Source organism: Periplaneta americana, chromosome 14 (assembly GCF_040183065.1).
Source record: "Periplaneta americana isolate PAMFEO1 chromosome 14, P.americana_PAMFEO1_priV1, whole genome shotgun sequence".
Lineage (NCBI taxonomy): Eukaryota > Metazoa > Arthropoda > Insecta > Blattodea > Blattidae > Periplaneta > Periplaneta americana.
Window position 1 is genome coordinate 83,131,921 of NC_091130.1, and position 17,494 is coordinate 83,149,414.

The window sequence follows — 17,494 nt, forward strand, 5'->3', positions numbered from 1 at the left end:
CCGTCAGCAACGTATGATTTGACATGTACTAATAATTATAAACAACTCATCTGTTTATTGCAAAATGAATAAAATCGAAAGTGTTGATTGATAATATAATATAATGTAATATAACTGGAACTTAGAAAATTCAGGTGGCCCAAATTTTGATTCTGGGTCTCTACATGATGATGATGATGATGATGGATTATTATTATTATTATTACCACTACTACTACTACTACTACTACTACTACTACTACTACTACTACTACTACTACTACTGCAAATGCTGCTTCTTGTATATGATATATATGATATTTATTGTTAACCACAATACATGTTATGATGTACCACCACATTCCTGTATTTGGTCCACTATTAATCTCTAATTACATTAGTCTACAAATTAATGAGATTCCATACTGATATATAAATTAACTCCAGAAAAGTCTTATTTCCCCACTTACTTACTTACTTACAAATGCCTTTTCAGAAACCCGTAGTTTCATTGCCGCCATCACATAAGCCCGCCATCGGTTCCTATCCTGTGCAACATAAATCCAGTATCTATCATCATATCCCACCTCCCTCAAATCCATTTTAATATTATCCTTCCATCTATGTCTCGGCCTCCACAAATATCTTTTTACCTCCGGCCTCCCAACTAACACTCTATATGCATTTCTGGATTCGCCCATACGCTACATACCCTGCCCATCTCAAACATCTGGATTTAATGTTACTAATTATGTCAGGTGTAGAATACAGTTCTGCGTTGTGTAACTTTCTCCATTCTCCTGTAACTTCATCCCTCTTAGCCCCAAATATTTTCCTAAGAACCTTATTCTCAAACACCCTTAATCTCTATTCCTCTCTCTAAGGGAGAGTCAAGTTCCACAACCATACAGAGAAACTGGTAATATAACTGTTGTATAAATTCTAACTTCAGATTTTTTGACAGCAGACTAGATGACAAAAAAACTTCTCAACCGAATAATAACAGGAATTGCCCATATTTATTCTGCGTTTAATTTCCTCCCGAGTGTTATTGATATTTGTTACTGTTGCTCCAAGATATTTGAATTTTTCCACCTCTTCGAAGGATTAATCTGAAATTTTTACTTATTTCCCCACTATTAACATTAACATTAAAGTTTAAATATTCTTTTATTATTACATTTATTACAATAAGAAAACCACAGAAAATCATATTAAATGTAATAGAAACAAAAATACATTACATACATAAAACAGAAATATAAATTAAAGAATTTACCTCCCTTTGAGCAAACGCTCGTGGCCGGGAATTCAAAACCGCACTATAGACAAGCAGAAAGAAGAAGACAAAATAAACAATTAATACAAGCAATAAAATAGCATGTATTACAAAGCCAAGAGCCTATATCATAAAGAACAATCACAATTGTAAACGTTTATAACCAATATTCACAAGTATAATATAAGACTAATATTTAAAAATTAATTATCTAACCCTATGTTAAGTTTCCTTAATAATTTCTTCAATTTTCAGTTTAAATTTAATCATATTAATTTTAGCTAAAACAGGGTACTGAGAAATTAATGTGTTGTATAGTTTTAAGCCATAGTTGAAACCATGTTTCATACCAGCAGCCGTTGAACTTTTGGATTCTGTAAAATGAAATATTTATTGTTTTCAATATCACAGAAATATTATTTGATCTCACAGTTCAAAACTCCGCTATGTTTTCTTTTTTTTGAACTTGGTTATTTAGCACCGATGGGATTGATGATGGCAAGATTATATTTGAATATATATGGATTCGCCATATATTACTTGTCATTTGCCTTATAGTTGGGGAAAATCTCGGAAAAAAGCCAACCAGGTAATCAGCCCAAGCGCGAATCTACAGCCGGAGGCAGCGATTTTGGCAGCTGACCTCTATGACATTTCCAGTGTCGAGCCAATATTGTTTATGTGAGCTGCATGAATGACTGGCGATAACGTTCTGAGTCGTTAACTTGTGACATGAAGTCATAAAATATTTATCTGTATTATTTTCTCCTAAATTCCAACTTATTTCACTTGTTAAGATGTGTAAATCATATAATTTTTCATAAGAACCGACACTTCTACTTATAAAGAATAATAATTGAAGGATTGATAGCAAAAATCGGACAAGTCCAAAATATTAATTTATCAGAAAACGAAAAAAACTGTCCCTCAGGTTTCTCATAAAATAAAATAATCTGAATATTTTATGTAGACCTACAGTAGGTATCTCATATATCTACCAACTTTAGTAAAAAGTTTCACTGTTCTCTTTTAAATGGTTTCTTGGAAAGAAAGAAAAATAGAAAACGTTCGGACATATCCATTTTTTGCAGAAAATTTTATATGTGCATACATTAATTGAGAGAAAGTATATGAAATCATGTTTCTTTCATATTGTGAACTGTATGAACATACAAGTAAATGCTTTATAAGTGTTTTTTTAATTAAAAACTTAATGTTGGATTGATTTACTGAACAAGAAAGTCAATATTGTTAGGCCTATATTTATATTTTTCTCTTTCTGAATTTGTGTCCTTCAGTCTTTGAATTCTTGGCACGTCAGGTATAACAAGTACCGAAAAATAATTATTCTAATAACAACACAATAAATTATGCTCAATCAAAAGAAATATTATTATTATTGTTATTATTATTATTATTATTATTATTATTATTATTACAGCTGTTTTCACTCATCACACCCACTTCTGTTGTCATCTTCTGCCACCTCAACATTCTCCTCATTAATGACTTGCTTTTATTTTTATTTTTTTTGATCTGGTTCATTTTGATGATCATTCATTTGTAAAACAAAATATTTAACCAATAACACCAACAATAACAGCTAATATGGCGATGAAACAAAAGTAGACAACACTAATCCCATCTTCATGATATTTTATAACAAGAACCGAATACGTTTGTGACTTGTCCGTCTTTTGCTAGAAAGACGTTGGACTAATCCGCTTTTTTCAGAAACGCTAAATTTTCAAACACTCATTTCAATGACACAAATCCGGTTTTTGTAGAAACTTGGTATGTCAATAGATGCCGCTTGAAATAAAGAGAATTGTACTATGCTTAAAATTGGAATTTTTGGACATATCCGGTTTTTGCTATCAATCCTTCAATTATTATTATTAATATTATTATTATTATCATCATCATCATCATCATCACCATCATCATTATTATTATTATTATTATTATTATTATTATTATTATTATTGATGAAACAGGAATAGGAGGATAGAACAGGGAATACCCGACGAAACGTATACCCTCAGAGTCATATCAGACCTGTATTTTCTCCTCGTTTTCTGAAGAGAGGCTTTTCATGAAAGGGTTGTATGTCAGTAGTTATAAACTTCTTTTGATTCTATGGCATAACAATTCTTAGAGAAGTTCATATGAAATCCACCACCTTGGTTCTGTGGGTAGCGTACTCGCTTGGTAACGCTTCAGTTCCTTCGTGACGTTGCGATTGATATTACCTATTGTTTATAGCCAATTTTCTTGAACTATTAGACCTATTATCCAGAACCGTATTACCGTATGCAGGGTTGCCATACGTACGATAATAATAATAATAATAATAATAATAATAATAATAATAATAATAATAATAATAATTTAATTTATTTTAGCTGGCAGAGTTAAGGCCGTAAGGCCTTCTCTTCCATTCAACCAGCAAAAAGTATACATACATATGTATCAACTTACAAAAAGATTATAGTCGTACGCATACGACTATTTTGACTAATTATACGAGGTACGACCGCACTCTATGCCGTACGCAATTTTGTACGACTATTTCACTGAAGGGAAAAATAATTGGGAACTTATAATGTTGGTTTATAATAATTAAAATAAAATTGATGGTTAATTCATCCCTTTTAGACAAGGTTTCTTCATTTAGTATGTCCTGGACTAATATGAAAGAAACATGCTTTTAAGGGGCGGGGGGAATGCTTTGAAAATCGGTCTGGTAACTACGCTTGCCATGCAAGTCATCATTTGTCATCTTGAGCTCTAGATTTCACGTATACGGCGCAGTTATATCAAAGTAATACGAGTTCAGTTTTATTAACTTCCTTGTTTGTTCGATAAAGGAAATCTTTTATCAATTAAATAGTACCGTAGTAGCATTAAGAAGTCTAAACGCGCCGACATTATAGAGGCCAAATTTCTGCCGATTTTAAATATAACAAAGTTGTTTCTAACCAAGCGTCATCGTGCACGCCTTACTGTGATGACAGTGTTGATGATGAAGAAATGGGTGGTGATTTGTTTCAATGCTGAATGTCATTGTGGATGTGAACAATAATTAGTAGTATTTTTAATTTTAAATAAAATTTACTGGTAGACATATTATATGGTATATATGTATGTACTGTATGTATGTATGTATGTATGTATGTATGTATGTTTATATATTGATATATTGCGATTCATTATAAACTGCGTAATGACATGAAGGTGATAATGCCAGCGAACTGACTCCAGCGCCGAAAGTTACCCTTCACTTGGTCTTAATGGGTTGAGGGAAAATCCGTAAACAATCTTAACCAGATAATTCGTCTCATCCAAGATTTGAACTCCGATGCTCTCGTTTCACGGTGAGATATGCTAACCATTACTACACAGCAGTGGACTAGAAATATATTAGGAAGTTGCGAAATGTACAACAATTTTACGCTGAAGTACGACAATTTCCATAAGTTAGTACAGTGATGTCAAAGCAAGCGCTTTTTCTGACCTTGACGTCAGCCCTAGGTATGCTAGGAGGAATAAGCAGCCTGTTGGATTAAGAAAACAGTGGTGCACAAACTTCAAACGGAACGTGAAATTTTATGTCGTTATTTTTATATGGCTTCTTTCTGTTTGTTATTTTCTATATTGTCTGTAAAAAAAATAATAACACCTATTTCTTAGCCTAATATTGCAATTGTGTTTTAAACGTTAATAACATAATAAAGAGTAAAGAAGAAATATTAACACGAATTCCATAAAAACTACAACTATACTGTACTAAGTGAATTAAACACATCATTCGTAAATAAAGTATTATCCCAAAGAAAGACACTGAATGTGACATGATAAGTTGAAATTGATATTGATAGTATCTTTAGCCTTATAAAAGTAATCAAAACAATATTATGGTACAAAGCGAAGTTGTCTAGGTATATGTTTTAACTGTAACTAATATTACATAATAAAACTCTTATCGCATTATGCTTTTAGGTGATATTGGTGTGCAACTTTCTGTTATCAGAATATTAAATTATCTCGAAATCTGCTGAAGCTATAGAGCTGACGTTTTATCAACACATAGGCACATATCTTTTGTTTGTGATGTAACAGTATATGCTTTGTTAATTCATTTCCTTACAAACATTTTTCATGCGAATATTTTCAAACATTTTAATGCACTATCTTCAGTAATACGTATTTACGATATATTAGATTTACGAAAACATTGTTTCATTACCTGTAAGGATACTAAACTTTTCTGTAAAAAAAAGTTGAGAAAATATTCCTTTTGAATAAAAAAAAGCAAACTCGTGAAAAATGAGCATTAAAATTAAAACTTACATTCTTATAATGCACTTATACTTCTCAGACAAATCTAAAAAATTAACATGAATACAGTTTGAATAAGTTCTCTTTCCTTTATCCATTGAATCAGTGCTGGCCATCCCTGTATATAGCTCGACCAAGCGGCATATACTACCTCTTTCGTCTGTCTCTTTCCTTTCCGCTGTAAAGCGCTCAGGCTCTCCTGGGCTCTAAAGCGCGCGCTTGCTCCTATGGGCATCAGTTGACATCACTGAGTTAGTACGGCGGTTTTGATTCCTTTATCTGACAACACTGCTCTGGTATGCACTCAAACAAGAAGAGAAACTCTCATTGTCTGAATTGTACGTGAAAGGCATTTTTTATAACCCAACAGGAATACATTTTGTTTCATTTACAATTATACACACTATAAAATAGCTGCATGTGGGCCTATATTGTAATAAGGTACCTGGAGACATTAAGGCCCAGCATGTTATAAGGCCCACTACCTAGTCTTGCCATTAGTTATACACTTTTGCAAAAGAGAGCAACAACTCTTAAGATCTGTTTCTTCTTGCATTCCAGTGAGGTATAAAGAAATTAGATTCTCGTTCTTGTTTGTAGCTGACTGGTGGCAACAAGTTATGTGTGATTATTTATGCTTTCATTATAAAATTTTGCGAAATTTAAGTTGATATTTAATCGTTCTACTGTGTGCTATTAATATAATATTAAATGCACGTTATTGTATAAACGTTAAGAAGTTTGGGGCTACCGTGAAACTTTCGCTAATGAGCATATGAGCACTCCATAAATTAAAATTGGCGCGAAGTAACAGAGCATGAAATAAGGCCAATGAAATAAATACGTGGAAATGCACACATGTTCACAGAAGTCCTGAACTATACAGTTCAAACTCTGAAGCACAATTTTTTGCAAGAAATAAAACAAACGAAAGACTATAACAATTCCTAATACAGAAAGAGCATTGGATGAACCGTCAACTTCAGGATTTGTAAACATCCAGGGGACGTAGATGTGTTCTGTCTGCGAAGAGAATTGTTGTAGATATTCATGTGTGTGCTTCTTGTGAATGTTGGGTGCACGATGAATGTGTAGGTCTCACTGAGGAAAAACTGAAGACTTTGTGTGCCCAAATTGTGTTCAATAGGCCTACTTATATTCTTTGTTGTGGGCCTTATTATCTGTCATAGCAGGATATAAGGCCCAGTGACATGATGTTAATTTTCATTGCTCACAGCATTTATGTGTCTGTTTGAATATTTATTTGGAGTAAAATATTATAGGATAACTATAAAATTATGCTATTCCATTATTTAAAAATTGCTAAACGCCTCCATTTCAAAGAAAGAACGTTTTATTCCTTAGGTGGGCCTTATTACTCCCGATTATATTAATTTATAATATTTCTTCTGTATTTATGAAAATAGGCATATGAAGAGTCCACTGCAAGAATAATGGATGTCATTTGGAATACATTTTTCAGGAGAAGCAATTGAAAGTTTGAAATGCTTAGCGCTCAAAGCTTAACTGTGATTTTCCGATCATTACAGGACAATGACTATCAGTGTTAATGGCATATAACTTTCTATGTACATTCTATATGTCTTAAGCTATGCATTGACAGTCTTGGTTCATTTTCGACAAGAAAGTGACATCCATCATTCTTGCAGTGGACTCATATAAGTGACATGAATTTTATATTTTAATGGTTCATTATGATAGTCTAATCACATTCCTTTCTTTTCATTTGAACGTTCTTTCACTCTTTACAGTGTTTTGTCTCCTTTCATACCGACTTACAATCCAATACGGTATATGGAAAGGTATTTCTTTGGACCAACACTAGGCACGTGCTGAAACATCGACCTTGGAAGTAAAGAGTAAAGGCTCAACTCGATTCAAACCCCTTACCGTAGGTTCCTAGAAGCTTCAGGTTTTTTCCGCAAACCTCGTGGCTGGTTGGAAGACAAATATTCAAGCTGTCGCACCTCGATGTCTTTCTTGGAAGAAAATTTACGCTTGATGAAGGATTGTGCCGTGTGTGATTGCTTACTTAATGAACAAAATGTGTTTCCTGCAGAGAGAACTAAAAACAACAAAGACTGAGGCTCAATGTCTCATTCTTTTGTGTTAAATGTTTGTTCAATGGATCGTCGTGTAGAACAAATAGAGATCTTTCAACAAAACCTGTTTCGTTTATTCCACGCAGCGTGTACAATGGTCGTGACCCCGACGAGGTTCCGTCATCATTACAACGCACTTCAAATGTTTTCTCTATAGTAGGGTGATCAAATTTCCAAAACAAAAAAGAGACACTTTGAATATTTCAGCACTTGAAAAAGAGGACAAAAACGAGACCTTCTTAATGATCTGCATAAAAGTTGAATAACATATCGATGATGTTTAAGTAAAAGAGCTTAACCTTCAGTTCTTTTTAATGTGATCTTTATCCTGTAATTAGTTAAAATTTAATTACAAAACGTGAATATATGTTTTTCGACAATTATGTTCACACTTCTTCATATAAAGTAACTAATAATAATGTGTTAAAATTTAATAATAGATTTTTTGAAAAAGCGTTTCATTTGTGAGATAAGCCCTTTTACCTGAACATAATCGATATAATTAGGCTTATTGTATAACTACTTTGAACATAAGTTAAATGCAGAACTGAAATGTTTGCAATTACTGTTACACAATATCAGAATTATGTTTAATTTAAGTGAAGAATTGTCCTCCAAAAGGCTTTTTTCTTTTAGTAGTCTCTCATAAAAGTCACTACACGTAATATCAAAGTGTCTTGATCACAATTACTGCTTTCACAGTTTAAACTGTTCTTTTCTTCTGTCCACAAAGAAGTCATGAGAGAAAAAATTCTCTTCACAGGTGCATATTTTGTTCCTGGGACTGCCATAAGAAATTCATCAGCTGATAGTATGTTTTTGTAGTGCATATTTTGTTCTTCGACCACCTTAAACGCGTTACATCACTAATTATCTATTTCAGCGTTTGTGTCCTTCCATTCTTTTAACTGAAGTTCATAACATTATTTATATGATTGACTTCATAAAATAACTCATCTTCGTCAATGGTATTCAATATGTTACATCAGAGATTTTCATGATCGTTGCTGAGAATATTTTCAACTGGTTTTGAATGAAATGGAGCCAGAGTAGTGATTGTTGATCTATAAAAAATTGTTTTAGCAATGTTGGACATTTGTTTTGTAACAAACAGTAAGATCTAAGTCTTTCATGTACGTTAATAACTCTGTTCACACCTGGTAGTAATGATAACCATCTTGATTTTACAGTACGTAGAACACGCTTCTATTCAATGTCTACAAATTCGCAGAATTTTTTCAATTGTTCTACTCTTATGGTGTAAATATATATATATATATAATACTGAAATATTTTGTTTATAACTTTCAATATCATTTGACAAAATATGAACATCTGTATGGACACCATTATGGACAACATGAGCAGCACACCCAATATTATGAATGTTCATTTTCAAATCTTTGCTCAATCTTGAAAATGCATTGTTAGTACCACCTCGTTTGTATCCACCGAATTTTATGTTACATTTATCTGCAGAAAATGCAATAATTTTCTCAGTCAGCTGATATTTCCGCAAAAAAATCTAAGATATGATTTGCAAGAATTGCTGCTGTTTCTCCTGTTATGTCCTGGAACTCAATAACTTGATTTGCACTTTGTTTGTCTACATGTAAATTTCTTTTGAAACAAATTTCTCACTATTGCAGAAGTGCTGTCCATTGACCTCAAAGAAACGTTATGGTTCACTGCATGCAACGAAAAGAAGCTTTCTTGCACTGCAAGATTTTTACTTTCATCAGTTAACTTCCCGTTTGCATTTTTCATGAAAAATTATTTCACATCTTCACTTGAACTGGAAGCAGCAGCTGCCAATTTATGTTTTTGCTTGGGCAAATGTTACTTTATATCAGAACGTTCTCTGTGTTTTTTCGAAAAAAAAACCGAACGACACTCTGTACATAGCAACTTGTTTGTTGATGCGTCTTCTTTCAAAAAGCAATATTCTTCCTTTAATTCCCGAGTGGAATGGAAGGAGTCCATAATTGTACCTATTTTTAAGAAGAGTAACTGTGGTAATTGTCGAGGAATATCACTTTTGTTGACGTCGTATAAAATTTTGTCCAATATTCTTTTGGGAAGATTAACTCCGTATGTAGATGAAATTATTGGGGATCATCAGGGCGGTTTTAGGAGTAATAGATCGACTATTGATAAGATTTTTTGTATTCGACAGATATTGGAGAAAAATGGAATTATAAGGGTACAGTACATCAGTTATTCATAGATTTCAAAAAGGCATATGACTCGGTTAAGGAGAAGTTTTATATAATATTCTTATAGAATTTGGTATTCCCAACAAACTAGTTCGATTAATTTTATTAAAATATGTCTCAATGAAACTTACAGCAGAGTCCGTATAGGTCAGCTTCTGTCTGATGCTTTTCCCATTCTCTGCGGGCTAAAGCAAAGAGATGCACTATCACCTTTACTTTTTAACTTCACTCTAGTATATGCTATTAGGAAAGTTCAGGATAACACAGAGGGTTTGGAATTGAACGGGTTATATCAGCTTCCTGTCTATGCGGATGACGTGAATATGTTAGGAGAAAATTCACAAACGATTAGGGGAATACACGGAAATTTTACTTGAAGCAAGTAAAGCGATAGGTTTGGAAGTAAATCCCGAAAAGACAAAGTATATGATTATGTCTCGTGACCAGAATATTGTACGAAATGGAAATATAAAAATTGGAGATTTATCCTTCGAAGAGATGGAAGAATTTAAATTTCTTGGAGCAATATAAATTACACTCGGGAGGAAATTAAACGCAGAATAAACATGGGAAATGCCTGTTATTATTCGGTTCAGAAGCTTTTGTCATACATAGGCCTATAGTCTACTGTAAAAAAATCTGAAAGTTAGATTTTATAAAACAGTTATATTACCGGTTCTTCTGTATGGTTGTGAAACTTGGACTCTCACTTTGAGAGAGGAACAGAGATTAAGGGTGTTTGAGAATAAGGTTCTTAGGAAAATACTGGGGGCTAAAAGGGATGAAGTTACAGGAGAATGGAGAAAGTTACACAACGCAGAACTGCACGCATTGCATTGTTCACCTGACGTAATTAGGAACATTAAATCTAGACGTTTGAGATTGGCAGGGCATGTAGCACGTGTGGACGAATCTAGAAATGCATATAGAGTGTTAGTTGGGAGACCGGAGGGAAAAAGACCTTTGGGAAGGCCGAGATGTAGATGGAAGGAAAATATTAAAATGAATTTGAGGAAGGTGGAATATGATGGTAGAAACTGGATTAATCTTGCACAGAATAGGGACCGATGGCGAGCTTATGTGAGGGCGGCAATGAACCTGTGGGTTCCTTAAAAGCCATTTGTAAGTACGTAACTGAAACTACTCTTCCTTTTCGGCATGATAAATATTGGATCACCATTCACAACAATAGCTTTAACTTCACTATTAAGTACTACGAGTATTACCGGTACTATACACAGACTGGCATCGCCATATGCACAAAGGTAAACGGAAGTAGCCCTGTTCGAGTTTGGTGTAGCAGTGCTACCTCTCATTGCAGCATTTTCAACTTATTGCAAAGAGAGTGCTTTCACGAAGGTGGATAATAGTCTTAGTATGGATTTTTTCGACTTCAAAATATAATATATCAACTTGTAGGAACATACAATAATGAAGTCGTGCCAAGCCAGTTGGCCACTTGTCTCACTTCGAGTTTTTCTGCTCCACTGAATGAGCTCTAGAAAATTTCACACAATCAAATTTATTTGAACGATTTTGGCAATTATTCAATTTAAATTCATCGCTAACTATTCAGATTATTTTTTACCTATCTGCTTGTGTAGCAATCAGCCATTTCCTGCCGCAATAAAGCACTGCAAACATTGGGCAAATACTATTTTTTTTTTCCTGCTTAGCAGTGCTTCATCGAAGGAAAAGTGTAATAAAAGTTTTGTTATATTTAACATGTAGACTCACATCTTAAATCCTGATGCATCGATCCCCTTCCACTCTGTACATTCACAGTGTCTGTTAATGCGGTGACGTCATCCAAGTGCGCTACGTCACGCAAACGATAAGATTCGCGCTGTTCCTCGCAGCTGAGATTATGTATAGTAAATGTAGAAGCTTAACAAAATATTCTACTTCATTTTAATTCAGTAAAATATTCGTACACAAATGAGTATCATTAATAAATACGGGGACTCTAAAACAGAAACAGTTAATTTAACGTAGTCTAGGGTGACGAGACGTTCTCTTTTGTCCGGGCATGTCCTCCTTTTTAGGCCTTTGTCCGGGGTCTGGGCAGATTTAAAAAAAATCAAGAAATGTCCTCCTTTTGGGAAGTTGTATGCCTGATGTTTTGACATTATCTGATTTGACACCTTTTTCAAGTAATTTGCCTGTAGGTGGCAGCAGCATCGACGGAATATACTCTTTGCCAACGATCATAACATAACTCTCTTTGCTAAATGTAATTAGATATTTTCTGTCTTCTATAATAATAATTATAGTTTCCTTAACTTTCATATGTAGTAGCGAACTGTGAAATCATTATTATTAAGTTTTATCATAATTATTTTGTAATAAATAGAAATTAACATACTTTTAAGTTTGATATAAGCCTAAATCTGTACTGTAAATATTTTGTAATAAAATAGATTTCGACGTAACTTAAAGTATAATATAGGCCTAAGCCTAAATCTAAGTACATATTTCCTGTCTTCTTTTTTCGAACAATGTCCTCCTTTTTGAAGCTTTGTGTCCTCTTTTTATCGATAAGAATCTGGTCACCCTAACGTAGTCTAATTCTAAAGTAGCCTACTTAACTGTGATGTTATTATACAAATGAACGATACTTACTTACAAATGGCTTTTAAGGAACCCGAAGGTTCATTGCCGCCCTCACATAAGCCCGCCAGCGGTCCCTATCCTGTGCAAGATTAATCCAGTCTCTATCATCATACCCCCACCTCCCTCAAATCCATTTTAATATTATCCTCCCATCTACGTCTCGGCCTCCCTAAAGGTCTTTTTCCCCTCCTGTCTCCCAACTAACACTCTATATGCATTTCTGGATTCGCCCATACGTGCTACATGCCCTGCCCATCTCAAACGTCTGGATTTTAAGTTCCTAATTATGTCAGGTGAAGAATACAATGCGTGCAGTTCTGTGTTGTGTAACTTTCTCCATTCTCCTGTAACTTCATCCCGCTTAGCCCCAAATATTTTCCTAAGCACCTTATTCTCAAACACCCTTAACCTATGTTCCTCTCTCAGAGTGAGAGTCCAAGTTTCACAACCATATAGAAGAACCGGTAATATAACTGTTTTATAAATTCTAACTTTCAGATTTTTGGACAGCAGACTAGATGATAAGAGCTTCTCAACCGATTAATAACAAGCATTTCCCATATTTATTCTGTGTTTAATTTCCTCCCGAGTGTCATTTATATTTGTTACTGTTGCTCCAAGATATTTGAATTTTTCCACCTCTTCGAAGGATAAATCTCCAATTTTTATATTTCCATTTCGTACAATATTCTGGTCACGAGACATAATCATATACTTTGTCTTTTCGGGATTTACTTCCAAACCGATCGCTTTACTTGCTTCAAGTAAAATTTCCGTGTTTTCCCTAATCGTTTGTGTATACAAATGAACGATATTATTATTATTATTATTATTATTATTATTATTATTATTATTAGTACTACTACTACTACTACTACTACTACTACTACTACTACTACTACTACTATTCATTACATATTTTCAAACAACTCATTGGTATTTCGAAGGTCTGATAGAATGTGGAAGTAATTACGAAGTAATTAACGAGAAAGCTTTGCCTTGTTAAATTTAAATGCAGTGAATAAAAAGGCAAAAATGAAAAGAAATATCAAAATTGTATTTAAAATTCTAACATTCTTAGCAACTTAGCCATGCTCACAATAACAAACACGAACAGCAGAAACGTTTGACGCAATTATAGGGACTCTATGAATCTCCTGTCACTTTTTGTTTCTGTTTAATGGTGAGCCGGCCCTTACTTTGCGAAGGCCCTGGTAGCTAATATTTTTCGTCAGGTTATCAAGGTCCTTGAAAGCGAGAACTAGCTGTACACAGAAGAAGTGAAATAATCTTGGAGGTTGAAAGGAACGATAAGGTAAAATTAAATGAATAGAAAAACTATATTACGTTTTGTGATTAAATGCGAGGTTAATTAGATAATTAAGTTTGAAGTTTCAGCAGTCCGGCAACGTCGCCGCTGACACACTTTTCTCGTGATACAGATTTAAGAGGTCAACGAAGTCTGTGTGTCTCGCTAGATGAGTTTTCTCGGGCGCTGTGTTGCAACCAACTCGCATCGTGCAATGGCTTGAAATGATACGTTTTTTAAATTAATTTTACACGAAAACCGTCCACAATATTGAAATACATCAGAGGGATAAATTATTCTTTATTAGTTTTCCTAATGATATGGACAAAATTCACGATCCTACTCGCAATAGTTACCAAATGAAGTTGTTATACATTTGAGAAAACAATTTTTTTAACTATTAACTTTCCACCAATATATTATAGTTTTTGTTATACAGGGTGTTAAAAAGTATCCAATATTTTAGGAGGTGATAATATGCATCAAAACAAGAAAAAATGTCTAATAAACATGGGTTCTACAACTCATACTTTCTAAGGTCTGAACCTTGTTCATAGGAGATGCTCAATTTGACGTCAATTTATGGCAATGCATTTTTCTGCCCTACAATACAGCAGGTTACCAGATAATCACATCCCTGGCATGGAATACTGATACGTCGCACGGAATACTGAAAAGAAAAGTTTGGTTGCGCATATGAGAGGGGTTCAGCAGAGATGTTGTGAATTTTCGTAATCAGCATATATGGGCTGATGAAAATTCCCATGCAGTTGAAGAAACAAGGCACCAGCACTGATTCTCCATCAACGTATGGGCAGGCGTTCTTGGCGATGGATTAAGGGCCATACGTGCTACCACAGAGATTAACTGGGGCTCGTTATCAGGACTTTCTAATTAATGTATTGCTGGAGTATGTGCCATGTCACCAAAGACTACAGATGTGGTTCATGCATGATGGCACACCAAGACATTTTTTTCGCCATGAGCGTGAATACCTGACGCTGACATTTCAGGACCGCTGGATTGATTGGGGAAGTCCCACACCTTGGCCTGCTCGTTCCTCAAATCTAAATCCCCTAGACTTTTGGTTATCAAAAACAACCATATCAATTTCAAAGAGTGCGTGATTCCTTACGCCGAAGGTCAGAGGAATGCATTGCCATGAATGGACGTCACATTGAGCACCTCCTACAAACAAGTTTTCAGATCTCAGAAAGTATGTGTTGTAGGACCCATGTTTATTATACATTTTTTTCTTGTTTTGATGCATACTAGCAGCCCCTAAAATATTGGATACTTTTTTCTTAACACCCTGTATATAACATGAGCTATTAGCTCTGAAAATCGCAAAGTTATTTCACTTCCACTCTGTATTTTTTTTTTTTTTTTTTACTTTGTTACTCGAGAGAAGCTTCCATACCGAACTGGATCTCCGACTATCAGAATACGACGCTATTAATGCCACAGTTAATGGACTTGGATAAAAGACAGCCCACCACGCGAGCCTTAATGTCTATTCCACAGTGTAATGAAACTGAATGTGCAGAAGTTAGCGCTCATGATGAGCTAATTATGGCAGTAAATGAGAAGGCACTGAACTGCGGCATCCCGAGTTCATTGCCAGTCGTTGCATAACCGCGCAGACGTGTCTGCGGTTTTCCTGAAGCCCACATATTCTCAGGCCAGTGTTGAGTAACATCCGAGCTTGAACGTGCTGCTATGGCTGTTAAGAAAGGCAGATTCTCAGCTATTTCTGCGAACTGATAAAATATAGACTATTATAAATTGTATCCTACGTAGAAACTGTCACATTTAGTACATAAAAAATGATTCTGGAACAGGATTCTTTTGACATCTATTGATTCATAATAATAATAATAATAATAATAATAATAATAATAATCATCATCATCATAATCACTATCAACATATCAACAATAGCAATAGCAGCAGCAGCAACAGCAACAAACAATTTTATTGTGAATCTCATCCTATGAAATTTGCTGCCCACGAGGCGGATATTGTGCAGGTTTTTTTCCCCAGTGCTTCGTTATCATTTTATCATAAGTTCACAGACTGAATACAGTAATAATTGAATTTACAAAGAGTTACCTGTGTAGCAGTCTGTATGTTTGCCTATTTACCTACCTAGAGCTTCAACAATGTTCTACGTAATATGCTTATCTACATAGACGTACATATGAAAGATTCAGAATCATAGTGGGCCAAGCGCCATTTACTAAAACCGTAGAAAACAAGAGTTAAAATGAAGTAATCACCATAATTCAATGGAAACATATAGCAAGTAGTATATAGTATACACATTTAAAACTAAATGATATGTCAATCTTCATTAAACTATGGTATTCACTTAACTTTAACCCTTGCTTTCTCCGTTTATAATAAATGCCGCTTGGCCCACTATGGTTCTGAACCCTTCTACTGCACGTATACGTATATACATATACATACATACTTACATACATCACACATTGAATTGAATTTTAATGAGTGGGACACTGCGGCCCAGCACTGCGACCTTACAAGATCTATTGAGCTAATCCTCAAGCTAGGGCATTCTCATACGCATACCGGCTGACTACATTAAGTTTCGAGAAGACAACCCCACTCGTCCCTAAGCCAGCCCCCCCCTCCACGTGAGTCGCCGGCCTGCGTTGAGGGAATGCTGTGGAATTATGACAATGGAGAAATGTTGATGGGATGATGTAGATGCCTAATAGCCCAGATCAAATATAGATTGCTCATTCCTATGTTACAATCAGTTGCACTTTGAAGAGAACAACCGCCAGGATCGCCACCCGTCCGCCGTAAACGAACACGAAATGCCAGTACAGTAGCTAATGATGCAATTCAAATGGGAGTTATGACACGACTCCTTATGTAACAACTAGATGGCAGCATAGTAAACCTGACAAGTTATTACCGTCAAAGCCTATAACACCGAGCAATCTGTGTATATATGATCTAGGCTAATAGGAAACGGGAGAATCTCGAGAAAATCTCCAACTGCGACCTTGTTCGCCACATGTCACTATGGATTGTTCAATGAAAAATCTGACACCTGACCAGGACCCGAAACCAGACCGCCTACGTGACAGGCTGAAGGTCTGACCACTCAGCCACCCGTAGGAAATACATACATACATACATACATACATACATACATACATACATACATACATACATACATACATACATACATACATACATACAAACCCACTTACCTACCCATTTATTCGAAAAAATCCGTCGTAAATTTTGTGTACTTCGACGTGCAAGCAATGGAAGACGAGTTTGCAAGCTGGCTGGCATTGCTTTGCATGCTGTCTGGCATCCAGAGCGCTGTGTAAACTGTGAACGCAACATAATGACTTGAAGAGGTGGTGGAAGGGTGTGCGGGGCATTCGAACAAGGTGCTCTCACTGCTCTCACACGTGCTATTGTTACAAGGTTGGCACAAGCACCTGATTCTGATGTTTTGGGATCATCTCACTTTATGTAACTTGCGTGATGAGGAATTTTTTTCCCCCAGTTAAAGGATATTTTCGCTTTAAGTAGAGCAGGAAAGATGGCTCTGCCAAGTGTATTAATGTCTGGTATGTTTCTTTAAAAT